This window comes from Anser anser (assembly GCF_964211835.1).
Source record: "Anser anser genome assembly, chromosome: 23".
NCBI lineage: Eukaryota > Metazoa > Chordata > Aves > Anseriformes > Anatidae > Anser > Anser anser.
Window position 1 is genome coordinate 6540320 of NC_139744.1, and position 27011 is coordinate 6567330.

The 27011-nt window shown below is 47.2% G+C and overlaps 2 protein-coding genes and 2 long non-coding RNA genes across 4 annotated transcripts in view; 1 reads left to right on the forward strand and 3 right to left on the reverse strand.

Annotated features, from left to right (window-relative positions):
- LOC310885452 (acid-sensing ion channel 2) overlaps window positions 1–27011 on the reverse strand; it is a 504402-nt gene that overhangs the window by 181662 nt on the left and 295729 nt on the right. The window lies entirely within an intron of this gene.
- LOC310885454 (uncharacterized protein) overlaps window positions 1–27011 on the forward strand; it is a 369789-nt gene that overhangs the window by 138224 nt on the left and 204554 nt on the right. The gene's annotated exons all lie outside the window — the stretch shown is intronic.
- Window positions 2400–10907, reverse strand: LOC310885469. Its single transcript, XR_014574825.1, has 2 exons — window positions 4083–10907; window positions 2400–3987 (listed from the first exon to the last, which is right to left on the reverse strand). It is a non-coding gene; the product is annotated as an uncharacterized lncRNA (long non-coding RNA).
- LOC310885471 lies at window positions 11838–18484 on the reverse strand. The gene is made up of 3 exons (XR_014574827.1): window positions 16174–18484; window positions 15870–15935; window positions 11838–13436 (listed from the first exon to the last, which is right to left on the reverse strand). It is a non-coding gene; the product is annotated as an uncharacterized lncRNA (long non-coding RNA).

The following is a 27011-nucleotide window of genomic DNA, read 5'->3' on the forward strand; positions in this document are numbered from 1 at the left end:
CTTATTGTATATTCCTCACACTCAGAGCCGGAGAATGACAGTTTTCCAAGACTATGGTACAGTCCTTATACTCTTTGCACTCTTTAAATTCCACAAAAAAGGAGCAGATTAAATGATCAACAAACAAAACACATTATTATTTAATAGAATTGCACCTGGTATCCACAGAAACCCAAAACTGGCAGAAATGTAACATTTAAGAATTTAGGAGAAGGCTTCCTGAGTTGATTCATGCAGTCAGAGATCACCTCTGCACGTTTCACTGGGAGTTGTGGAGTAGCTGTGTTTTTATTAAAGTTTCAAGACTCAAAGGCATGTGATGAGATTCAGCTTTCAGTTCAGTAACTTCCAGCGCTGCTGATAAAAAACAGCAGCTCAAAAATAACACCTCCCTTCCAGCTTCAAATATCACAAAATAAGTTACAAAATGAGAATCTGACAAAATTTTCCCTTGAAAAAGTTACATGCTTCAAAGGACAACCTCCAGATGGTTTTTTGGAAAGTGATGTCTGAAGTTCTGGAGGCTGCAGCGCTGTGCAGGTGGCTCCCAGAAGAGCGACTTTGGTCCCTTTGTCTCCAGCGGAGCCGGTGCCAGGGCAGGGTGCTGCTGTAAGGTGATGTTCCTGGGAAATGGGTGCGAGATGCGGGGTGAGATGACTGAGGAGTTCAGGATGTTTGGACTTCATAATACTGAAGAAAAAGTGGCATTATCACATTCCAACTTGCTTCCTTCAGCTTGGGCAGGCCTTCCTCACTCCCTTGTGTTTCAACAGCAATTCTCCTCCCTGTTGCTGGAGGACGGAGGCAGCCAAACTCCCTAGAAGATCACAAAGATACCTGAGAAGATCTCAGGTCCAACTCTGGATCTCCAACACATCAGAAAGCTGGGAAAGCTCCTGAAGGAAACAGCTCCTCCAGCTGTGCACGCAAGCTTGGAGAAAAAGACATCCTCACTTCTCAGTGCCATGAAAATTTAAGCCTTCAGAACCTCCCTTTGGAGCACACACAGTGGTAGTCCTCAAACAACAACCCGTCATGCTGTGGGACTCAGGAGTTCCCTGGTCAGGGAGGTTTGCCTCCTACCTATGGGAGCCTGCCCCTGAACACAGGTGTACGTTCAAGGTCAGGGAGAATGATCTGCATGTTGCCACCATATGAGCAGATCTCGGTATTGCAGCTCATGGAGGACAAAGGGACAAACCAGAGCTCCTCTCTCTTGAGAGAAGAGCATGCTTTGTCCTAAGCAGAGATGAGAAATGCTCAGCACTTAGCAAATAAAATAAAATGGAATGGAAAACCCAAAGCTCTGCACATCATTAGGCTGCGATTCAAAATCCAAACACAAAACATTTTCCCTGTTAACTGAAGCTTGCAGACTGAGAGTCCTGGAAAGGTTTACGTACTCTGTGGCTTCAAATGACAAAAGAAAAAAAATAAATTCTCCTTCCAAATGGCTGAAGCAATTTTTCTTTGTAATTTCTGTAATTTACATAGCAACTGAATGTGCAGAGAGGTCAGCATAAACTGCAGTACAAAGAGCAAGGCTGGTTACATCAGGGCACCTCATGGCCCAGAAGATATTTTTTAGCCTTGCAAATGTCCCCAAGTGCCCTTTCTGGTCAGACCGCGTCCCCTGTGTGGAGTGCAGGGCAGGGAGGCTGCTGAGAGGCTCCTCGAGGAGATGTCCCCGGCAAACACTGCTGGCATCAGGAGCTGGGACAGGGCCCTGCAGCCCCCACCCCAAATTCAGAATGAATTCATCAGAGGACCTACAGGTGCACAAGTATTTGGTGTTAAAATCCCTACTCCAACAACTACAATATTTGGTTGTTTTCTAAAGAATAACTGCAATAATTATAATCTAATGATCACTCATAATTACAACTACAGATGTCCAACCTTTCTTCTAAATAAAATAATATTAATATCCAATTGCTACAGCTAATGACACATATACATGCAAAGCACCGACAAGCAATTAACAAAATCTGTAGGTTATTAATGTCTCATCTTCACTAATGTTATTATCATGCAAAGAACATCTCAGAAACACTCCTTTTTGAGAATGGCTCAGGAAATTTTGGGGAATTTTGTTTGTTTCAAGCTGAAAACAAATGACTATTCCCACTTCCAGTACAGATTTCTGGATTTTTGAGAGAACTCAAAAAGTTTCCTTTTTTTTTTTTTTTTGAGGCAAAATCTTTCAGGGTTGTTCAGGCTCTGACTCTACAGGGTCTCACATCAGCTTTTGAGCACAACTGGGGGATCTCTGCCTCATGCAGGAAAAAGGTCAACCATTTGGCTGCAAAATCCATTTGTTCTGACTGGAAAGCAATATATGGAAATCAATACGATTTGGTGAAACTCGTCAGGTTTAATGAAAACTTTTTTAATCAAAATTAAATCCTTCCTGACCAGTTGCAGCAGAGCAGAAGGCTGGAAAATGCCAGCTGCGAGAAGCATGCCTGTGCTGCACGGCTCGAGGAGGGCAGGGGAGGAAGGGGCAGGGCTAGGGCACGATGCTCTCCGCCGTTATCTGATGGGCACAGCCTGAACCAGCTGCTCCAACACAGGGCAGCCTGTGGGCCTCTGCACACACGGCTATGGCAGGTGCAGGGCACGAGGCTGAGCTCTGCTCCTCCATGCTTCAGCGAGGCTCCGAGCCCAGTGTGCAGTGGCAGGGCATCCCTACAAGACCTCAATAGACTGAGAGCCGCATGTTGTGGCCATGCTCACAGCCCAGTGAACCCTTCCAGGTAGCTCCTGCAACCCATTCCCATTCAAGGAACAGGGCTGCTCTCCTTTGACTACCCAGATGAGTCATTTTTCTGGAAGATCTTTAAGTGTGTTTGTCATTGAAGAATAAAGGTTGTGGTGCCTGCTCTGAACAATTAATCCATCTTGCTTCTGATCACTTAACTTGTGCTTTTCCCCTAGTAGGGGAAAAAAAAAAAAAGGAAAAAAAAAAGGAAAAGGAAAAAACAAAAAAAGAGCTTATCAAGCATGCTGTACATGTACAAATACAGGAGCTGGAATACATAAACAAGGCATGATGGAGAATCAAATTCCTGGGCACCAGGAGGCTTTCAGTCAATGCAACAGAGGAGACGGAGGAGGAAGCTGCTAAGTTAAATTGACAACCACAAGTGGTTGGTACAACTCTGCTCCTCTTTGCAGCACATATTGATCTCCATTTCCATTCACACATGCAGTTTAAAAAAGCAGAGTGTGCCCCAGGCAAAGAAGTGTCACCCTTGGGTGCTAAATTCACTCAGAGAGCACAGTCTCTTCCCATGGCAAAGTCCTTCTGGTGTGTTTGGAAATGATGGACTCTTCCAAGGAGCCTCTCTGAACTAGAGGATCCTCCAGGGAGGCTCCAAGCCACTGCCTGGCTCCAGAGTTCCCTTGGGAAGCCACCTGACTACTCCTGCCTTGCTCAGCTCCATGGCTCTTTTTTGCTCATGAAAGGCTCTGCTCTCTGCTACCACACCTGCTTTTAGAGGCAGGAGGAAAGGGAACTACATCTGCCTATAACCAGGAAAATCCACCTGCAGATTAAGTGTTTGAACCTTTTCTCTGTTTTCCATAGGGACCTGAAATGCTATCAGCTCACCAAAGCAGCTCTAGGTGCTTGCAGACACCCTCCTGTTGCTGGCACCAGCTCTCCCATCCTCAGGGGCTGTGTGCTCCTTCCTGTCACTGCCCCATGGCGGATGGCCCTGTGAAAGCCCTGGGGCTGGCTTGGTCCCAAAGGCACCTTTTGGGCAGTGTTGGGGCCAGGACAGCAGCAGCTGGCAGGCAGAGCGCTCCTGCAATGTGCAATTGCAGTGCGATGAAAAGCAAAGCATGAAGGTGGCAGGCAGGGCTGCTGGCTTCTGGTGCTCCTGTCCAGTGGCAGAGCTGCTGGCCAAGGGTGAGAAAGGTGTAAAAGCACCTGGAGGTGTCAAGCAATGAGCAGCTCGGCACTCTGCAGGAGAGATTGGCTGGCTGTAAGAAAATTAGATGAGGAGAATAGAAAAAAAGAAGAAAAAAAAGACATCAGGTTTTGCTTCAGGTTAATTATCCTGGGAGGTCATCAGTACCTTGGCTGAGCTGTCTTCAATGGCTCATTAAGAGGTTTTTGACAAATTGATTCTTTCTTTGTCCTTTTTTCAGAACAGGAGCAAACATCCCCTGTCTGGGTAGGAGAGATGCCCCTGAGGTCTGGCCAGCCCCCAGCCCTGCCCCGTGCTGTCCCAAAGGGCCCGGCAAGATCAGACGAGCTGTGTACAGCAAGCCTGCCCCAGCAGCTGTGAGGGGAAGAAAGCTCTGATGAACATAAATGGGTTCTTCATTAGCAGCTCTGCTTCTTGATGGAGAGCAGAGGGAGGGACCCACCAGCCCAATGCGCACCAACAGCCCTGTGCCTCTCCCAGCCTCTTCCTGCAGCTTTTCCGCCAGGCTCCAGCTCTCAGGCTGGCTGCAGCAGGACGAACCGGGTGCTGCGGTCAGTTGAGGTTGGCCCACTGCTCTTTTCCCCTCTGGGCTTGACCAGCCCCGATCTTTGCTTTCTATCCACCGCTGAAGCTCAAGTTGACACCATGGTCTTCCTCATCTGGAGGGATCCCGACTTTGGTATTCCCTGTTCACGTTTGTCGATGCAACCCTACTCAGATGGCTTCCCAGGCACAATGCCAGCTGGCTTACTTTATGTATCATTTGATGAGCAGCTATGAGGGTTTTTTCCTTTAATCTCTGTAATTAAGGCCCCCAGCTGCCACAGCTGTAGAAGTGACACAAGTAACAGCAATCTAGTAACGTTCCCTAATTCACGCCCAGCCACCTCCTTCTGTTCTCCCTGCCTTTCTCCCTTTGCCTATGTAATGCTCCATCTGGGTGGTGGGGCTTGGGAGGGAAACAGCAGGCCTTTTGGTGGCCTGGCCAAATCCAGGGAAGTCCCTGATACACTGGAGATACCTGCTCAGCCCCAGGAGAGGACATCTAAGACAGAGTCATTTCTTTTTCACAGCTAATGAGTTAATTTGTGCCAGGATACATCATATTACCAGCAGTAAAAATCCCTTCTTTCCTCAAACCTCATCAACAGCTACAGATCAAGCAATACAGTGAGAAGTGACGAAGAACCAGAGCTATACTGACCCAGGAGACAGCAATTTAATGAAATTGGCTCATGTAGCTTTGGAGCCCTTAAAATTCTGCTGGCCCAAACAAGTCACTCACCAGCCTGTCCTTTAACTTCCCTTCTCAGTGAGCTCAGTGTCAAACAACAGCTGGTGCAAGTGGAGCACCACCTCCAGGGTTCAAGTAATACACCTCGCTCACTGTACAGAAGTTACCTGACGGCCCTGTGTCCAGCACAGAAAACACAAGGAAGCCTAAACTCTTCACAGGAATGCAGTGGGGTGAAAGACACACTAATTTAACCCTGACTTGATGATGCTCCTTTGCTCTGTCAGCACAGAGGGACACAGCATTCACTTTCCAGGCAGACGAAGGCTGCGCAGAGCTTGAAGCTATGTCCCCGCAGCCCGGGAGAGGGGAGGGCAGCGTTACAGCATGCAATGCCATGGCAGGGTTTGGAGGGACACAAGGTTGTTAGACAACATCGCTCAGCGGTGTCAGCACCCTCCTGCAACAGGCACAACAGCACAGCTGAGCCTGCCTGCTTCATGCCTGTCCCAGGATGGGTGGCATTTTGCAGAGCCCTACAACATGTCTCTTCCTGCAGGGCTTCTATCTGGCAAGATCCGATTTCTTTCCCCCCATCTTAAATTCATGAACTTCCTAACTTCGTGCAGCCTGAAGCTCCCTAAAGGCATTTTCCCTCTGCTGTGAGATCTGACATTTATCTTCTGTTTCTCTCATAAGGAGAGAAGGAGCAGAAAATCTCCCAGCCAGAGCGTGGAGTCCTGCAGGAGCTGGGGTATGCAATGTCCAGCAGCAGAGGAAAATTGTCATATTTTTTGCTTCTTTCAAAAGTTTAAAGGAGTGTTTTTTGTAATTCACCCCCCTCTCCCTCCATTAGCCTTGAATCAACCTTAAAACTCTTAAATATTTGGAATATTTCTTCCTTTTGATCAGCTCCAAACCTTTCTGCTAATGTTTACTTCACTCTGAAACCATCAACACTGAAAGAAGTTTTTCCTCGTGTCATTTATCATCTCTGCTTATTGTTTCCATTTTCTTCCCATCTTTTTATTACAACGTATGGCTCTGCAGATTACACAGGGACATACTAGGAAATGTGGCACAAGGGAGATGAATGTTTTTCTTTCATCCAGGAGCAGCTCAGCTAGTAGCAAGTGGATGGTAATGGCTGCTAGAAGAAACTTTAGTGTTTTTCCTTCCTTGCGAGGCATCACTGCAATTATCAGTAGGTTTGACACAAATACGCCATGTCACATATGTGACTGGCTGAAGTCCTGCAGCTTTATTTAGAGAAATGATCTTATTTCAAGCTCAGACAGGGTTTCCTTTGGGGAAAAAAAATCAAATAGAAATGTTTGTATTTTTTATCTACAACAGCCACCAAATAAATAAGTAAACCACTGAGTTTTCAATCCAGCCTCTTATTTAAAGAAAATCAAGCTTTAGAATTTTCTGCTTCAAACCTCTCGAAGCATTTCTTAAATTTGCACTGGTTTAAACTTCCAGTTCCTTGTGGGCACAATAATTTCGTATTTCTACATGTGATCATTTTCGGAAAGGCAGCAACACTTTCCTCTCTGGTAGTGCTTTTTTATTTAAGTAACATAATTTCCAACTGATTTAATTGAATGTGCAACGAGCAAAATAATCATGCCAAAGTATGCACACTAGTGGTAAGATATACATGCATCATATGACATTTCCAAATATTTCTCAAGTCCTTTAAAAGCACCATCAGCCACCAGCGTTCAGAACATGCCTGCTTGGACCTGTTGAGACACAGCCGAGGATGTGGTGGGTGTGGGAGGAGGCAGGTTGGCCCTCGGGCAGCGGGGATACACAACACAGCCAGCACAGCCCTGCTGGGGATGGGGCCAGGCTGCGATGCCGGGGCAGGTCAGGGGGCTTGGGACAGAAGTGCATCGACCAACTGCAGCTGCTGGCACAGGAAAAGCTCCCCTGAACTCTGGGCACAGATGAAGGCATGTCCCTTCTCAGCCCTAACACACAAGATTTCTGTCCATTGCCAGCTGCAGATGTGGCTTCCTCCACCGGCCCTTTCTCTCCACTTGAGTCATCCTTTGTGAACTGCTCCTTCCACCCCAAACTCCAGACCTCCTACAGACACCTGCACTACCCAAGCAACAGAGAAGGAATAATACCGATACCTTAGCCTCCATACAGGGCACAGAAATGATTAAAAAGAGCCAGGATAAGTGCAAAGAGCATGCAATGCACCCAGTGGTCTCCCCTAGTGTATTAGGTCTTGCAATTATTTTTCAATAAAGGTTTCCATGAGCTGCAAAGAGCTTTACATGCAAGCATGTCTTTACAACATCAAAAACTAGTGAAATGCTGGGAGGGAAAAAAAAAGAAACAAACAAAAAAAAGCCCTCACTTAGATACAGCTTTCTATAACTCAGTGCTGTCTTTATGCCTATAATCCTTACATGTATACATATATCTTAATTTACTGCCACTAAAAGCCTTATAGAAAATAAATCATTCCATCCCCTTTGCCTGTTTTTGATAGCTGCATGAGTAATATACATTAGCAGAATTACAAAAAAAAAAAAAAACCTTTAAAATTATTTTAATTAAAATGTGATTGTACAATTGTTTAAAGAGATAAAAACAATTCATTCATTTTGATTAGTCTTCATCTTGCATGCCTAGAGCATCTTCTGTGCTTGGTCCTCAAACACCCCCCCTACCTCCTCCTGTCCCCACGGCTCCTCTTGCTGCCCCTCTGCAAGAGACATGAATGGGAATGTGGTGCATGGAAAATACAAGCACAGAAACAGAAGAACTTCTCTGCTGCAGAATAAAACTGCTCAGCCTCTCTGCCATGCTTACTACTGCACACGGCTGGCTGCAGGCATGTGTGCTGCAACAAAGAAAACAAGAAAATGGGAGATGCACATCTGGACAGGAACACTTGTGCTGCTGTTGGGGGAACAAAGGAGCTGAGCAAATCCACACCGGTTGTAGGCAAACACTTTGGGTTTGGGCAAAAGAGTTTTGTTTTGTTTTGTTTTGTTTTTAGAAAAGGCTGCTTTGTAGAAACTGAACCTTTAGCCAGAGCCTTGCTGAGGCCAGGCTTGGGGGTTCTCTCTGCCAGAAATGGGATATCTGCAAAGGAAAAGGGATAGAGCATTGGGGCAGAAGGGAGTATCAGAGGGGAGCAAGCTGTGCAGTTCTGGTGGGGTTTGGGAACTCCCCTGTGACGTGGGCTGAAGGCTCTGGACCACCCCAGCACCTCTGTGGGTGCCTGGGGCTGTTCTGCCTTCCAGGCTCCTACCTCTGAGCTGCAGCAGGGTGCCTGGCCAAGGAGCCCAACCCTGACAGCCTGGGAAGCTCTGGGCACACTGCACTGAGAGGCAAAATCTGCTGTCACAAACCGCAGTCTTTGACAAAAGACACAGCAGATGACAATCATGCGCAAGCACGAAGAAGAGCATAAGGGCTCCATTATGACCAATAACCCTTAATGCCTCTCCCTTTCACAACAGATTTTTTAAGAAAAAAACATTCAGGTTTGTCAGTCTGTTAGCTGAGATGAAGAATTACTCCTCTTTTTGCTGGACCAAACAAGATAGCTCAGATAGCTATCAGGCCTGCCATTAGCTCTCATTAAAAACACAGAAAACACCATGGGGAGAAGAAAGCCTTCGCCGAAATGGGCAACACAGCACAGCTGGAGTGGGACAGACAAGCCCCGAGCACCCTTCCCAACAGATCGTTCCTGTGCTTAAAGCAAGTTGGACACATAGGGAGCAGCAGAGCTCAGCCCTCTGCTTGTCTCTCTTTCCGTATGATTTTTGGACCACAAGAATCCAGGAATTACCACTTCAGTGTTCAGCTCCTAAATCCCACAGGGGCAGTTGGATATTAAAAGTAACGCCTTCCCAGTTTCCTCTCAGTACGGCAGGGACCTGGGTATGGGTGATTTTGTAGCTCCCGCTCCCCTTTCCCAGTGGCAATGTTCCAAGCCGTGCAGCAACCGACGAAGCAATCGCCTCTTCTCGAGGCACGGTCCTCCCGCGGCATTCTCATTTCTCCTGTTCAGAGCACGGCTTCCCCTGTGCAACACTAAATACTGACGGACTTCCTAATTCCAGGAAAACAGCAGTATGCAGAGTCCTCCTCCTCCAACTTAATTTCTCAAATCATTCTCTTCACTGAAAATATTTTCTGGTTTGTAACAGCTGAGGTTTGAAAACAATGTTATGTGCGTAGCTTTAACTTCTTTCTTTTGTTTGCTTTTATTCCACTGGAGAAAATAGAACAGATTCGTTTATTCATTGCATATAAATTAACCAACTGTTCAAATCTTCTTTTTTTTTTTTTTTTAATTATTGTGTTGTAAACAACTCACAATTTGATTTTTACAAGTTTACTCATTACTCGTTAACCAGACTACATGAACAACCCACTCCTATCCACTCACTAATCATTAATCCTCTCTGCAATTTGTCATCCATTTCCTCTGGTATTATTTCTGCTTCTCTATTTGATTTCTCAAACTTTCCTTTACCAGGAGAAGGACAGATCATTAGTAGTAAATAATAAACAATTAAAGATAACTGTCCTCATTTTCCCAAGTGACTCCTGGCTCGCCAGAGCCTTTACCTGGCTCTGCTTTACGCCAGTGGAGCTGTTCCCTTGGCAGAGGCTCACCAGGTTCTTCACTCAGCTCCTTCCCATGTCACTTGCAATGCCAGCCTTGAACCTGTGGCCCCTCTGCAGATATTCACCTCACACCACCATTTTCCATCAGATGCCCCCTATTTTTTCCTCTGAAAGCCACAACCCCGCACTCGTCCTACCCTGCTCCAAACAAAGCAAGGCAGCCTGCGGCCAGCCCGTGCATGGGAAGGCCCTTGAACCCACAGCTGTGGGGAATGGCTGAGATAGTTGGAGTCCTGCATCCAGGTCTGGGGCCCCCAGCACAAGAAGGGTGTGGGGCTGTTGGAGCGGGTCCAGAGGAGGCCACGAGGATGCTCAGAGGGTGGAGCACCTCTCCTAGAAAGTAAGACAGAGAGCTGGGGGTTTTCAGCGTAAAGAAGAGAAGGCTCCAGGGAGAGCTTATTGCAGCTTTTCAATACTTAAAGAGGGCTTATAGAAAAGATGGAGAGCAACTGTTTGCTCAGTCAGATAATGACAGGACACTGGGGGGATGGTTTTAAACTAAAAGAGGGGAGATTTAGGTTAGAGGTTGGGAGGAAATTCTTCACTCAGAGGGTGGTGAGGCACTGGCACAGGTTGCCCAGAGACGTTGTGGATGCCCCATCCCTGGAGGTGTTCAAGACCAGGTTGGATGAGGCCCTGAGCAACCTGATCTAGTGGGTGGTGTCCCTGCCTATGGCAGGGGGTTGGAACTGGGTGGTCTTTAAGGCCCCTTCCAACCTGAGCCATTCTATGATTCTACAAAACGAGAATTGCCCATTGCACAGTACTGCGAGGAGTTACCCTTCCGTGTTCACTCCCCGCTGATGTGAAAGCGAGACCTTTCAAAACTTCCAACATAGAGCCACAAAGGAAAAAGCTGTTGGCTGCCGGAGGAGAACCCAGTGGTCAGGTCCCTCGACCAGGCACACAGGTCCTTGCCCTGCCTCTGCAGCTGCATGTCCTTACACAAGCGCCCCGGGCAGATGTTTGCTCCATCTCTTGACCACCCCAGCCATCTGCCCACTGGTTTGATCCAATCCTGTGGTGTTTTTACTCAGGTGGGCAGCCAAGTCCCACCACGGCCGCTCTCTCACTCCCCCTCCTCAAAGAGGAAGGAGGAGAAAATACGACAAAGAGCTCAAGGTTTGAGATAAGGATGATTTAATTAAAAAGGAGAGGGAAAAAAAATAAGCAAAGGCTGCGCAGAAGCATAGAGAGAGAGAAGCAGTTACTCTCTACTTCCCATCCTTTTATTGCTGAGTGTGACATCATATGGCATGGAATATCCCTTTGGTCGGTTTAGGTCAGCTGCCCTGGTGATATTGCCTCCCCATCACTTGCCCATCCCCAGCCTGCTGGCTCTGGGAGGCTTGGAGGGAGTTCTGATGCTGTGCCAGCATTGCTCAGCAGCAGACACAACACTGGGGTGACACCAGTGCTGTTCTAGCTACAAGTGCAGAGCACAGCACTGTATGGGCTGCTGCAGGGAAAGTTAACATCCCAGCCAGACCCAGTACAAATCACCAAAGTCTTACTGAAAGACTTGCTTTTGCTGTTGGTTGGCTGAAAGATTGCCAACAAACTTTAGGAGGGATTGCTTGGGAAGCCTCTGCGAGGCTGGCCTGGCAGGGAACGTGCTCTGCCAGCATCAGGGAACACTTCGCCTGGACTGGGGTAAGGTGGGAGATAATCTCAGCCTTTAAACCCAATGGGCTGGAAGAGCAGCCAGAGCTGTGGTGGAAAATCAGCATAGCAGAGGGAAACCAGCAACAGTTGGCCCCAAGTTGTGCAGCACAGAGTGCGTCCTGCTGAAGCAGTTCTCCAGGAGATGGCTGAGATGGCAAGAGATGGATGTCTGGAGGCAGCTGAAGAGGGTGTCTTTTCTCTCTTTTTCCATAACCCTTCTACATCAAAAGTAAGTGGGGCCCCTCGTATGGGGTATGCAGGCAGCAATGAGTCCTTTACCCATTGGACAGCTCAGGATTTGGGGGTATTTGCAACGTGGGTTGGCTAGACAATCCAAATGCCTCCTACCATGGAACCCCGCCACAACCCTTTTCTGCTTGTGCTTCACACATCAGGGATCAGCACAAGCCTCTTGCACAAGGTAACACCATGAGCTTGTCGCTGAACAAGGAAAATAACCCTTGGGTTCTGCATCCCCGAGAAGAGCCACACCCCCAAGCCCTTCATCTGGGGCTGTGGGCAATCTCCATTTTTTTTCCTTTCTCCTTCGTAAGTTGCTAATATCCAGAGAAGTAAAATGTGCTATTTCACTGAGAAACCTCATCTGTTTTAGGAGATGACAGTTCTCTCCTCCTCAGCGGCGAGGAGCATTCAGAAACACCCCAGGGTAGTAATTTCCTAGATGACCCTGTGTTTAAGTGTCTTCATTGCTCACTGTCCTCCAGCACAATTATCACCACCCATCCGCAGACACTGGAGGCACGCTGGGCTGTAGGTTTTCATCACCGCATTGAAAGCAGAGAGAGATCAGCGCTGCTGTCACCCTCCGTGCAGGAGTGATGAGAAAGGAGAGCCATCCCTGGGCATCTCCCTGCTGTGCTGGGATCATTAGTGGGCCCTTCCTTGCAAGCTAGACCACCACATTAACCTTCCTAAAAAGCATAGATGCATTACTGTGACATATACAGAAAATAAGTGACTGGCTGATGGCTATTACAGAGATTATTCCACAGTGTTTTGAAGTTCCCATCTCTCCAGGGACAATGGCTGTGACCAGCCCCACCTCTGACAGCAGCCAGGAAGAAGCCCTGAAAATCTCCCCGGAGCACTGCATTAAGCACAAGGCAAGAAAAACATCAGTTAGTATTTTGGGGGTTGAAGTATGTAGCTGCTGGGAGGAAAGCGAGTCACTTCTGGCTTTTACTAGTGAGGCTGGGAGCTGTGCTGGGTTTGCACAGGATGAAATTTTCACACGTGAGGCTTTTGCTGTCTGATTCCCACTGCGATGGGGAAACCGACAAAGCTGGCTGGTGAAACTGCAGCCAGGGCTGGGAGCCTGTGCGCAGCAGGAGCTTGCTTTGCAGCAGTGGCCGTGCCTGGCCTGGCAGACCACCCCTTGAGCCCCTCAGGCTATGCACCACAAAGGCCACCTTGCCATCACGGACGAGGCCCCTGCACAACGGGTGACAAAGAGCACGGCGCTGCCCCCATCTGTCAGTGGGGCTGGGAGCGGCTGAGGAGCTGGCCAAACAGAGCTCCCCCCTTCAGCCACCGAGCGAGGAGAAATTCAAGAGATTACAACATGCCCAAGGACCATGGAGCAAGGCAGAGAAAGCCTTGAGCCAGCACATTTCCTAATTGCATTAATAAGAGCATGTGAAGCAAGAACTAGTTTCACATCATGAAGCTGATGTTTGTTTTCACTACATTTGAAGGTGACATCTGAAAGACATGAAGTTCCCATGTCCCATCACACCGACTTCCCCCCCTTTGCCATGGAGTCAGACTTTGATCACACCCCCTGAACACAGGCTTGCAGCTGCTCTCAGAGCAGACCCGGTGCTTCTCACAGCACTGGAGGAGCTCGTGCTGCTCATAGTCACCTCTTCTTCATCTCCACTTCCCTTCTAGACAGCCCACAGCCGCTGGACCTAGAGCCAGGGGAAATGCAAGCTGGTGGATCTGGCCAGACCACAGAAATGCCAGCACGAGGGAATCTGGCTTGCACTGATAACCAGACCAGGGCAAGACGGTTGGGATGAAAATGAATGGCTCAGGACAAAGCAACAGGCAGAACCAAGGCATTTTTTCCTTTTGCTTCACTGCATCCCTTGGCAAAGGCCGCCTTTTTTCCCCGACCTGGGAAAGGCAGCCACCATGGCCTGAAGGGGCCAGACCAGGATCGGCTAAAAATGTCAGCTGAAGAAAAAAATAAAAGCAGAAAGGGAAATTTGTTCTGCTGTTTCAGTTAATGAAATTCTCCAGGGTTTGTTTTTCATCCAATATGAAGTTCAAGCAGCCAAACAGAATATAACTTAAATTGCCTCTGTTCAAGGGGCATTTTAATTCTGTGCCTAGCACAGTGCTTCTGAGAATTGATGGGTAAAGGAAACACAGTAGGAAAGAAACCTGCCTTAATTAGAGGACCAAGAGTGTCACGTGAAAAAGGAGCTGAAGAGCCTTTGTCTCAGTTATCTGCCCTATGGAATCAGATTTATAGGGATGCGGCAGGACAACTGTTGAGAACTGATGGAAGCTGGAGGACTTGGTCTAGGCACAGACATGTATTTAACTGACATGTTAAATACAGAGCTGTGAATTACTCCCTACATTCAGGGAGAAATGAGAGCAGAGCAACAACAAGGGCAGAAAGGTAGAAAGGGGACAATTCACATCTTTTCCCAAGCTCCCATTCAGTTTGCAATGAAGTTCTAAGACATACATACAGTTTCCCAGGGAAATGTCTATCTTGTCCAAAGACTTTCGAAGGGAAAAAATATTCAAAGGCAGACTTCCAGACAGTTTTATTACTGGATAATGAGACTGTCTTAATAAGAGGGTGTAAGGGCAGGATTTCTTTGGAGCTTGTGTAACAGGAAGTCCTTTTCTTTCCTGCTTGGGAAGGATATCCGCAACAGGGAATGAGCAGCTCCTTCCCTCCCTGTCCCCAAGGCAGGCTGCGCACCTCTATGCAGCACATACAGTGCATGGCTTTGCCTCACTGGAAAACTCCAGCTTGCCATCAATGGAAAAATTGATAATGACAGATGAAGGGGAGTAGGAGATGTGGCCGAGGATTCCCGCAAATGTAATTAAATCACTGTATGGCTGGGAAAATCTTCCCCAGTCTGTGCAAAGCACAAGGCTCCAGCAGATAAGCAGCCAGCCCTGGTATTTTTGATGCACAGAGAATTCGATCTGGAAAGATAAACACAAAGATAGCCACCACCACCCCCCAGCTAGCCATGAGGTAAACTGAGACACGGTGTTAGAGGCGGACCCAAGGTCTTACAGGGAGTCAGAGTCAGACCCTCCAACTGCACAGGGATTTTGAGCACTTGAGCAGGTATTCCCAGCCCCGTGCCAACCACAAGGAACTTTATTAAACCCAAGAGGTTTAGCTCCATCCGCACCCCAGCCATCACCAGCGTAGAGGCGCGCAGTGTGTTTAGGGAAGCAGCACAAATGCCAATCACCTCCCCTGTTGGAACATGCATTGAAACGTTTCTCCAGTCTGTCGAATTATTCAGTGCTTGTTAATTATACATGTTGTAGCCTTCTCTCCATCACACGCTCAGGCCACTGAGCTGAGAAGGAAGACTTGGCCCTGCCAGGGTCTGGACTAATGAAGCCTTAAAAATCCTGTCTGCCCACATCTTTTGTCAGCAAATAATTCACCTTCATATTCTGACTAATTGCAGCAGTTCAGAATGGCTGGGCTGGCTCAGATCCAGAGCCTCTCCACAAAGCCAGTCCCCTCCGAGCGCCGGGCAGCGACTGCGACTTCAGAGAAGGGACCCAACGCATCCAGCTGCCCTGGGGTGAGACCCCTCAGAACAGAGAGGTGCTTTGGGGCTGGTGCTGTGTCCCTGACACCAGGCAGATCTTCAAAGCCGCATTCTGGCCAGAAGTAACTTAAATAATCACCTAATACCTTACGGAATGGGCTCACTTTCATCTAGTTTACAGGTCAACGGGTCCCAGCTGTGCTGCTGGGATGGTGAGAGCCACAACACACCCACCCATGCCTCCAAGGGTGGGAACTGGCATCAGGACAAGGTTTTGTAAAATTTATAAGTCCATTACATCAGCTGGTAGCTCCAGTGATGCAAGCAACACATTATATGTACAGTAACAGTGTGGATGTAGCCAGAGTCTTAGTGGGAAAGTGTGCTTGGTTCTTGAACTGCCTTCTCACCCCTTTCTAGGATTTACAGACTGACAGCAAGTACACACGCACACTGGCAATTTTCAACTCAAAAAGGGAAAATAAAGAGCAGGCAGCTTGAAATAAACATCCACCTTAAATTACGAATTCCTTAAATACAGAAAATCATGACTCAAATCAAAATCACTATTCTTACCTATCTCAGTATCTAGCCAGCTCAGCTCCACAATCTATATACTCCTGCACAGGAGCTTGCCAGTCACTGGGGAGAAACAATATCACGTCAATTTGAGAAATCAATCACACCATAGAGAAATGAACAGAGAGAACTGGAAGCCACCAGAAAGAAGCTGCAAGCAAATGCACAAACCAAAATGCATTCCATCAGCCACGCTTCAAAATAACAGCAGCCTGCGAACAAGCAGTGAAAGAAGTCATTTACCACGTTCAGAGAAAGTGGTAGAGAGGACTCAATAAATGCTTTGCTTCAGAGAGCTCACCTCACTCTATTAAAGAGAGAAAACAATTTATAGTATCACTTCCATCCCCAGCCTCCTGTTTGAAGGCTGAATGTTCCCTTCAGGTAGGGAGAGGTGGCTGGGCTGCCCAGAGCAAAGCTGAGCTGTGTTGCCCCGTGCATGAGACTCTCACAACTGAGTGAGGGCTATGGTCCAGGCAGCTCTACTGTGTGCAACCAGACAGACAGGGAGACCTCCAACTACTGCAAAGCCTCCCTAAGAGCCACATCTTCCAAGTTGGGGCCTCTGCTGCAGCAGGCGTAATAGGGTTGTGAGCGAGCCACTTAACGAGTTACTGCTTACAGCTGTAAGCTGCTGGCAGTGCTCATTCATGGGACTGGTTTCCTTTGAAACGCAAGCAAAGCCTTTGGCCAGCCTGAAGGGATGCAAGCTGACGGCTTCCACTTCGTGAGCAAGTTGTCAGAAACCGTGGTCAAGGCATCTGATTCGTCTGCTGTTGAGGGATTTATGCATTAAACTCAGCTGTATGCATTTCGACTTGTTGAATCTTGCAAAAGGTTGAGCTGGGTAATGAGTAGCGCTCTCCCAAACCCTTTCCAGCCCATGACTTACCAGGCTGGTGTTACAGCTGTCAGTTCCAATCGAATCTTTCCCGTTTCCACAAGCAAGATGAGCTACCCAGCTATCGTTTGGTATTGTCGGATGTTTGGTAAATGCTTCAAGCCCAGCTTAGCATTCGGGAGAGGCGAAGAGCAACAAGTGCCCTTCTGCTGCATGGAGCACTTCTCTATTTCCCTGCCAAAGGCTGCCTGGACGGATGCTGCAGACCCGTGTACATGTCTCACTCCTGACATCCCTGGCTAATTTGGGCTTTGATGGACAGCTGCGGGGACATGGTGACCTCTGCCGGTGTCTGCCCGGACAACGCAGCCCCCTTAGCCTGGCAAGAGAGAAGGTGCTTTGTTTAGCAACCAGCCATGATAAATGACCCTGTCTAGGCAGCTTGATTATCCCAGCGATAATGATTTGTCACCACAGGATGTGGTGAATCTCTGCGCTGGCAAATGAAAGCGATCACACCTCGGAAGGGGCAGTGCGTGCAGAGCTTGCTCCCCCCGTCCCTTGCCCAGCGCATGTGCTGCCGTTGCTGAAGGATATGCATCTTCGTGGGTGGTGAGAAGATGCTACCTGTTTCAGGGAAAGCTTATTGTACAACTGGAAAGGGAAGAAAAAAAAAAAAGCGTTAAAACCTTTTCTTGCGATTGCTGCAGCGGGTCAAAGCAGAGGAAAGGCTTACCCTCAGGGCCTCAGTTTCCCAACTTGAAAGGCTGCGTGCTCGGGCTGGCGGGAGGTGAGAGCCTTCTGCTGCTGGAGACCCCGGCGAGAAGCAAGGCAGGATCAGCACATGGCATCGGGGCACTATTAGTGATTCTAGTCCCACTTCTCCACATACCTGCTAGATTTTCAACACATTCCTCCGTACCTCAGTTTCACCATCTGTAAACCAAGTCTTGGTGGCATTTCGTCCCCTGTTCCCCTGGGATGAGGGTGAGGTGTCACCTGAAAGGCCACCAGGAGCTGAGAAAAAGTGCACGCTGAGAAAAGTGCATCCCAGTGCGGAGCTGCTCCTGCTTTGCTCGGGGGCTGCAACTCTCGGCAGCAGGGGCCAGATCTGCTGGAAAGCAGCATGTGCGAACAGCACACTTCGAATTGTTGCAGGCAAATATTCGTGCTGGAAATGGATAATGTGCACTCCCAGGCACGGATCAGAAATGATACCTCAGGCTTATCAGAGCAATCATAGCTCAGCAGCAAAGCTCAGGGTTTGAATACTGCAGACTACGAACATGATTCAAACACAAGGAAGGAACGAACTGGAAGAAATTGCAGTCCAGAGCAAATTTCAGCTACCAGAGAAATTACTGCTATGAATTATGCACCATCCCTGGGGCTGACAGATCTACAAAGCCCTGAGTGGTCCATGCTCGCTGGGGAGAAAGTACCCAAGCACTATTTCTCCTCTGCATTCAGAACATTTGGCTTTCCCTTCCTGTTTTTGTCACCTGTCAGCTGAATTATTGCAAGAATATGTTTTCATGTTTTACTTGAGGGTTCCAGACCTCTGGAAATATATGGAGCAGCAATGCAGCTGCAAACATCTGTACCCCAAGAGCCCAGGAGCACAGCCAGCACCAATCCCTCCTTGTCTCTCTGGCAAACCCTTCTCTATCTTGCCCCTCATGCCTGCAGAGTTCAGCTGCCACTGCAATAAGAAACATGTTTTAGCACAACACAAGGAGGTCTTTTCAGTTGATTTGTGGTTTGTTTTGAGTTGTGGGTTTTTTTTTTTTTTGATAGAATTAAAGAAAAAAATGTATGTTTTGACAGAGTGCATTCGTCTTCTTCCAAATCAGTGGGAATTTCTTCCTGTTGGAAAACTGACTTCTCCACTCGACATTTTTTCAAAATCATTCATTTTTGATAGTTTTCATTCCAACCCATATCTGTTGGGGGGGGGGGGCAGTGGGGGGGGTGTGAAACAGACTGGGTTGCAGTAAAAATTCACCTGCAAATGCCCAAGGGAATATTATGCACGGGGGATTGGGGAAGATCTCTGGGGTTTGTTTAGCAAAGAGGCAAAAAAAAATTCCAGCATTTTGCAAAACTTGGGCACACTTAAATCTCCCCTGGCTCTGAAGGTGCTCCTTAATGCAATTCAAAGTGCCAGCATCCACCTCGGCACAGAACGAAGGGAACTGGCCTCAATTCAGAAAGTTCTCAGCCTCTTCTGCCACCAACATATTGATTTTCCTGGCTTGACAGCATAGGTGAAATTCTCTGATGAACCGAGGTCCCTGTACTTTACCCACGTATTTAGTCTCAAGCAAGTCCTTTCCTCTGACAGTCTCAAGATTCACACTCTTCTGGGAAATTTTACTTGAATAAAGTCTTTGGCTTTGGAATCCACAGCACCCTGGAGCATTCGTTACCTCCGCAGGTCTCTAGAAAGGTCATCACTCCCCCCGCACACCACTCAGCCTCTCCGTGCCTCTTGCTGAGGATGAGGCTCCCACTACAAGCCAGGCATGATACCTTGCAGCAAGCAAGGACTGATGATGAATTTACAGGGACCTGGCTCGAAGGCCAAGAAGAGAGAGGAAGGAGAGGTGGGGTGGGCTGCAGGGCATGGTTCTGGGGATTGCTTTGCTGCTGGACAGAGGCAGCCACCACGCTGCATTTTCTGCAGGCAATGGGCAGAGCAGTGGTAAGCCATTTTGCTGTGAGCTTTTTTGTGGTGCCTTCCTCCACCACCTGGGGCCTGCTCCTTTGCCTCCTGGCTCCTTCCTCTTTCCTTTGTTGACATCGCCCTCCTTGCACGCTGCTGCTTTCCATGCACCACATCTATAACGGCCGTAAACAGCCAGGCTGAGCTTTCCCAAACTTCAGCAGCTCCTCAGCAAATTGTCCCATCAGCAGGACCAGACATATTTTCTTATCTGCAAACATTGTCTCTATGTGGATGTTTCCCTGTCTCTTAATAGCTCCACAATACATTGATAATGAGATCTAGATGAATAAACCTGGAGCACGTGCCAATAATTATCCTGTTTTCCCAGCCATACATTGCCTCAATCACACTTTTCCTCCATAAGGGTGACATGCAAGACACTGCACATTGTATCCTACGAGATGAAAGGCTTGTCAGGCTTAACCTAGTGCACTTTAAAAATTGCACTGAATTAATTTCCTGTAGGTTGGCTCGGTGCAGTACGAGCCTGTCTGGAATGCAAAGCATCCAGGAGTTTTGCAGAGAACTAAGAAATCAGGGCAGAAAGTGATGATCAATTGAATTTCCTCCTAAATCAGATTGAAAAAATATTATGCACTGCAGAGTGATCATTAGCTTGAGTGATCAGGGAGAGCAGTGCAAGCAGCCAATTTTCCATGCCCAAGACACACTGTTATGCTAAGCTTTCCCTGGGAAAAGAAAAAAAAAAAAAAAAAGTGGGCACAGTGAGTATATCAAGTAGGGAGAGACACTAAAGTCGAAGACTGCAGTTTGGCTCCTTTTCCAGAGCCCAAGCTGCCTCCTTGTACTGAAGAAATAGTACAAAAGCCCGCGTGAGCCTTATGTTCCACATCTGCCCTTGTGCTCAGCCCCCAGCAGCCCTCAGACACTTTTCCTCTGCTTTCCCTCAAACAGGCTACAAAAAGTCCTGCCTTCCTCATCCTGGGAGGTAACTCTCCAGTGGCCCTGGTCTGCAATAGATGACAGGCATTATTCAGCCCTGTTTAGTGACATGTTTAAGATCCCATTATTATTATTTATTACTGGATCTTGCAAACATTCCCCACACACAGCCAGTGCTTTATGTGCCTGGGATCGGGGGTGAGTACTCCCTTTCCAATGGTGCATGCAGTCTACGTCCAAATCTTGCAGAATATGAGATATTGGACCTGAGAATTGCATTATAATGTGACAGCAACTTTAGATCACTTTTAATTTCCAGCATTTATCATTTCCAATTTTTCCTCTCTTCTCCAGACCTACTGAGTTGCACTCAGCTCTGGGAGCCCTTGCTTAGCTTGCAGGAAGGAAAAAAGTAGTCCTATGAAAAAGACTGAACCCCAAATTCCCAATGACCCTGCAACATTTGATGCATTCCCTATGCTATTTCAGGAAAGTATGTGATGTCGATAAGTTATCAGCCTGGGATGAGTCTATTACCCTTGAGTGGAAAATGATCTTTTAGAGAGCTCTACTGTGGCGTTAGCTGCTGTGAAGAGGAAGGAATCCCACCGCAGGTGAGCGAACCATCCCAGCCACGTCTGCGTCCACACCTACACATCCCCTGAGCACATCTCCATTGCCCTGGGAAGTTGTAGGAAGCCAGAGGGGGACTGATCCCTAGGTGAACAGTGAGAATATCCAGAACTGTAAGAACTAACGGCAAGAAAGACGTCAGAAGTCAGAGTAAGCTATGTACTCCACATCGTGAATCCATTGTCAGTTATAAAGGATTAAGAAAGTGGAAAACAAATTTTTTTCCCACCTGTTTGTTGAGGATGAGGTGTAGCCTCTCTGAGATGCAGTAATAGTCTAGATGGATCTTAGGCCTAACCTAATTTAACAGTTCTTATGTTCCCAGGTGAAACCTCTGGAAAGTTTGGCAAAATATGCCCTTACACCTTGTGAATTTTACTACTGTGTCCTTCTCTGGCTGGGGAAGATTGCTGCTTCCCTTAGGTCCTGGGTGGTTGCTTGGAGTCACAGCGTACAAATATTCAATATGACTTTGCCATCTACTTTAACCCTCGTTACATTGTGATGGAAGTTCCTCATCTGTGCCTTGCTCTCCAGTAAGTGGGTCACTAAGCAGTTAATAAACTGCTTCTAAACCTAATTAATGTTAGGTTTAGATGCTCCTTTCTCTGCCTCTTTGTTTTTTCCCTTGCTGGATCCAGAAGAAACACTCGTTTGCATGAGTTTTTAAAATACTTTCTCCTACTACAGCTTCACCTTCTTGTTTTTAAACTGGTATGGCATGGAGGCAGGAACACATATATTATTAAAACAAACTATTCATTAGAGCCATGTTTAAAAGCTCTGCATTATACTCATGAATCATGGGAGCTCCTAGGATATTTGGTGTGGAAGGGAGAGGCAGAGACGGCCACCATGGCAGGGTGTCAGCTTGACGCCTCAATACCCCTACCTGGAACCCCTGTTCTAGCAATAGCTTGCTGGAGGGATCTGGGTGAGGTGCTTTCAGTGCCTCTGTTTCCCCATTTGTTTAAACTCATTAGTTTAGCATTCCCTTAATTCTAAACTTATAAGAGTAGGTTTGCAATTAGGACATTTGCTAAATCCACGAACAGCAATTTGCAGGTGTTGACCTGTGGCATGGAGTGTTCCACAGAACTGCAACATAGCCCAGCACTTCCTGTTGTTACGGAGAATAAAATCAAGCTAGACTCAGAAAGAAGTGGTAGCTAAACACTGAATGTCTGAGCAATAGAAAAGGAATACAGTGTGCAAAATGAGCATAATTACCAGATAGGAAACAGTATGTTGTTTATTAAAACACACTATTGCTATAAGTTCAGCACCTAAGAAAAATGGGCAAGAGGATTTGATGCTGGGATTTCAAAAAGAAATCGACAAAGGTATTACTTCAAATGGTTCATTTTCTTCTGTTATGAATAAGTCAGTGACATAATGTACAACTTGATTTCCCCGGAGAGAAAGGAAAAAAAAGTCTTAGAAACACTTCTGTTCTTCTTAAGCTTTCAAATAAAAACCTGATCCTGTTCAAACTGCTCTTTGTTTTATGGCTTCCCATCATAGTCAAAAACATCTGTGCAGTTTCCAGCTATAGCACTTGCTACTTAAACCCTGCCCTTCAGAAAATCAGCATCCCTATTACTTGTCTGTGTTTGCTGTAACTCACCACTGCACAATTTAAAAACTGATTAACAGACTTTCTTCCAATGGGATCTATTGAATGCTCTAATTAAAAAAGGAATTGCTACCTCAGGAGCTCCCTCTCAATCAATTGCCCTTGGTAATGTTCATTACTATTCCACTGGCCAAAACTAAAAGAGAAAAAGACCAACAAGAAAAATATCTAATTATTGTAAGATAAATACAGGCAAGTGGGAAATGCAAAAAGTTCAGCTGAACTTTTGTAAGAAGAGATTAAAAGAGGCAGGAGAGCATGTGAGGTAGTGAGAGCAATACCCCAGCTGCCTGATGTGAGAGCTGTGCATCTTCTGCCAACACACCTCTCTGCTCTCAGGGTCTCTCAGCTCCGTATGGGTCTGCACCCAAACTTTAACATAGATAAGCACTCGGTTGCAGCATTTACATGCTAACTTAGTCCAAATCCTATGCCCAAGTGTGTGATTCCCCTGGGCTATGCTTTAGACACCCACCCATGTGTCTCCAGGGAGTCTAAAGGGCATGCAGCTCACGTCTGGACATCCTCATGCCTTCAGCTGGCACCGAATGCCCTTGAGGTACAGATTTCCTCTGCTGTGTGCACAGACCTGCAGAAGGCCAAAAGCTACAGCCTCAAATACACCCACTGCCGGGCTCTTAACACAGAGCAGAAGCCAAGTGCAATGCCCAGCCAGGCGGGAAAGGTAACAGGGTGGCCCAAAGGCTTTGTAATTAATCGACTTATCTTTTCTCTTGCACCCGCACTAGAGTCAGTCAGTGATGGTGTATGGGGGCGTCCACTTTCACCCCACATTTCAAGTCCCATGTTCCCACAAGGTCACCAGAGGATGCAGGTAATAGCTCAGGCGAGGAACACTGTGCTAGCGCAGGGTGCGGGTGTTGCACTGGAACCAGGCACTGCCAAGCTCATTCAAGTTCCTTTGAAGGGCGTCATGCTTATCCTCCTATAATCCCTTGCAAAGAACTTGTTTGCTTTGGGATTTTTGCTGAAATCTGTTAACTTGGGCTTTCGTGTGCTTTTCTGTGGTCAAGGCTATTTGGAAAGGTTACATCCAGACTGGATGTGGCTCTGGGCAGCCTGCTCTAGTAGTTAGCAACCCTGCCCAGAGCAGGGGGTTGAAACTAGGTGATCTTTAAGGTCCTTTTCAACCCAGGCCATTCTGTGATTCTTTGAAAAGCCAGGAGGGGATGAAAGTGCTTTTTAAGAAGGGGGCAGACTGGGGAACATCGGCACATAGAAGCTCCACCTTTGAGCATCAGTTTGCAGTGGTTGTTCCTGCGCTGCATGGGGATGGGGAGAAAACCTCTGTGCTTCTCCAAGAGGTGCAGCTGCACGGTGACTGACACAAAGGCATCAGAAGCTGCATCTCTGCTCACAACTTTGACAACCTTGTAGCACAAGTGACCCTGCAAAGCCCCTCCAGGCCAAGGTGGGCAGAACTAAGAGGAGAATCCCGGTTCCAGCTTCACCACCACCACAACTTTTTTAATCACGTCATGACAAATTATCTTCAGGCCTTGGCATTCTTTGTTGGATGAGACCAAGCACTGAACCTCATGGTCTTTCTTTACAGATGCAGTGTGAAGACAGTTATTTCTTTGCATCAAGCTGCAGTGCTCACAGGAAGATGCACTTTAAGACATGGCATCATCTCCAGGCCTGTGGCCCTAAGGTCCTGATGGCTTTTCCCATGTCATCTCTGATCCCAGCGCCATCACTGCTGATTTATACGACTGGGAATTGAAGAAGACTCAGGCTCAAGATCCAGTAAGCATTCATGTCTCTGGAAAAACTGGGGACCAATTAATTCTTGGAAGCAAAATCTGTTTTGGAAATAAACCTAACAGTTGCTAGTTGAGAGGAACAGTTTTTGAAAAGATCTCTCTTCCTTAATTTTCGCTCAAGCATCCAGGGAATCAGACAGAGCTTCCGATAAAACACTCTCCAGAGTATTCGGCTCCTCAATCGATTCAGAATTCACCATCCTAAGTGCTATTTAGACTTAATTAAATTGTGCTGCTTTCTGAATAAGAGAGAATTGACTGCTCAATGTGCTTCCCTGATTCATTTCTTTCTAGAGTAATCAGGCAACAAATATATAGAGTTCTCACCCCTTCCTTCTTCATTAGCAGAGTTACTAGGAATCTCCCCGCATCCTCCTGAGTCGTTCAGCAGTGGAAGTTAAGCAGCTGCAAGCAAATGCAGAAGTTCCTAACCTGCATGGCTCTGGGACTGCTCTGGGAGCAGCCTGCGTCTCACTAGCAAGCTCACTAGCAAGCATTTATCAAGCAAGACTGCTTCTGTATAAATTCCCAGCTTACTGGAACTTGTGCAAACCAGGAACATCCCTGCTTCTACTGAGACCTTCTTACAACCATGCAGTGCCCTTTGTCATGGGGAGAAAATGCAGGGCATCAAATACTCCAGGCTTTTTACTTAAAAAGGAAACAAAGGAAAAGTCTATGATCTGGCCCAATAATAGAAAAGAGGATTTTTGAAGATCAAGGAGGCTTCTCAGGCTGCCTCTGTCCTGCAGTGGGGCCCAGATGCCTGGTCAGCACCACACTGTGGTCCCAGTGGGGAGCAGCCAGGCAGCAGCCAGAAGGGCAATGCAGGGCGTGAGCAGAGAAACCTCAGCCTCCAGGAGACCTTGACAATTGTGGTGCACCCCGACCCATTGCCGTTGAGCAAGAAAATGCTTCTGGATCCCCTGATTTAGGCGGTCTCAAAAGGCTGCCTTGTATCAGGTTCCTCTGGTCGCACACTGCAGGAGCACCGGGCAAGAACTGCACACAGCAGTGGGAATGCCCAGACAGAGAAATGGTTCCTAGCTCTCCTCTGCATGGGGAAACGAGGGCAGCTCAGGGATCCAGGCCCATCTCTGCTTGCAAGAAGCACTGTGGGCATGCACAGCCTGCAGAAGATGGCATTTTTTTTCTTTTCTTTCTTTAGCTGCCCTAGAGTGAAAATGCATTCACACTTTCACCTCAAGCAGAAAGCTAGATCGTGTAAACAGGACATAAGCCCTTTGGGGAAACTTCCTCTTGTCCTATTCTTTTCTTGCCCTTGGAAACTGGATCTTTTTCTGGCCCACGTTCAGATCAAAGCCAACCATTGTTTGTTTTTTAATGGTAAGAGAGGGTCAAATTCATCCTAAAAAGGCTACGGCCCCCACTGTGGGAAAGCTCAGTTACTAGTAGAGTGCAGTCCTTCCAGAAGGCCAATGGTGTAGCATGGGCTGAGAATTTTCCCCTGGATGGTGTTGCTAGAGGAAAATGCCCCTTTCTGGCAATCCACATGTTTCATGGATGTTTCTCAGAGGAGTTTTCAAGGAGATGTGAGTCTGGGGAAAGTTTCTGGAAAACAGAATATTGTTTCTGAGCTAGAAGGAGAAAAAACAGACAAAAACCAGGATTTCAAAGTAGCTTAATTTTTAATGATCTCCTTCCTCGAGGACACATTAATGAATTTTCTTCATGTGCTACAGAAACATGCTGAGTAAAACTCACAGTCCAGCCTTGTTTCCAAGACAAAGTAAGAGGAGACAGATAGGCATCTGAAAGGTTTGATTAGGAAAAAATAAAATAAAAATAATTATAATCCAAATTTAGCTGTTTGGTGCCAGCTGCAAGACTGCAATGAGAAGAGAAAAAGCCCAAGCCAGGATCCGTGCCCCTGGTCTGAAGCCTTGGCAGGAGCTCATCCCCCAGGAGCCGTGTCGCTTTGCAGAAGTAGTAGCAGTAGAGCAGATGTAGTAGCCTCTGCAGAAATCCATCCTTCCTCCTTCCCCTAGCCACTGCCACCCAGTCTCTTCCCCTTGACCCCAAATCAGCTTTGAAACCCCGAACCAGGGCACTAGACACAATGCTGATAACTCCTCTTGTATAAAAAGCTTTTGTCCCCTGGTATTTCGCTATTCTGCTGAAGACTTTCCATTTGCACCTCTTTGTTTGCTTGTCCTTGCAAACTCAGAGAAAAGCCATTCAAGCCAGAAATTTCGCTTGCTTTTGAGGGGGTGGGAGGGGGTGTCAGCATTAGCCGCAAAATTAAAACATAAAACTGGCACCGGACACATGTTCTCCTGCAAAATGGGTGGTGGTATTTCTAGGCTGCAAATGGACATCATCTGATGGAGGAGTTTTAACCATGTGCTGAAACACCAAGGAAGCCACTGCTGCCACTTGGGATCCAGTCACACAGGAAATTGGACCATGAATTATTTAAATTTGCTCTGGAAGCAGTCGTGACCTTAGCAGCATATGGCAGTCCTATCACATCCTTGTGGCAGGCTTGCTATGCAAAGATTCAAGCCTGTGAAAGAAAACCACCCAGAACCTTAAAGAAAAAGCTATGAAACATATTTCCCCATTAAAAAAATAAAAAAATAAATAAATT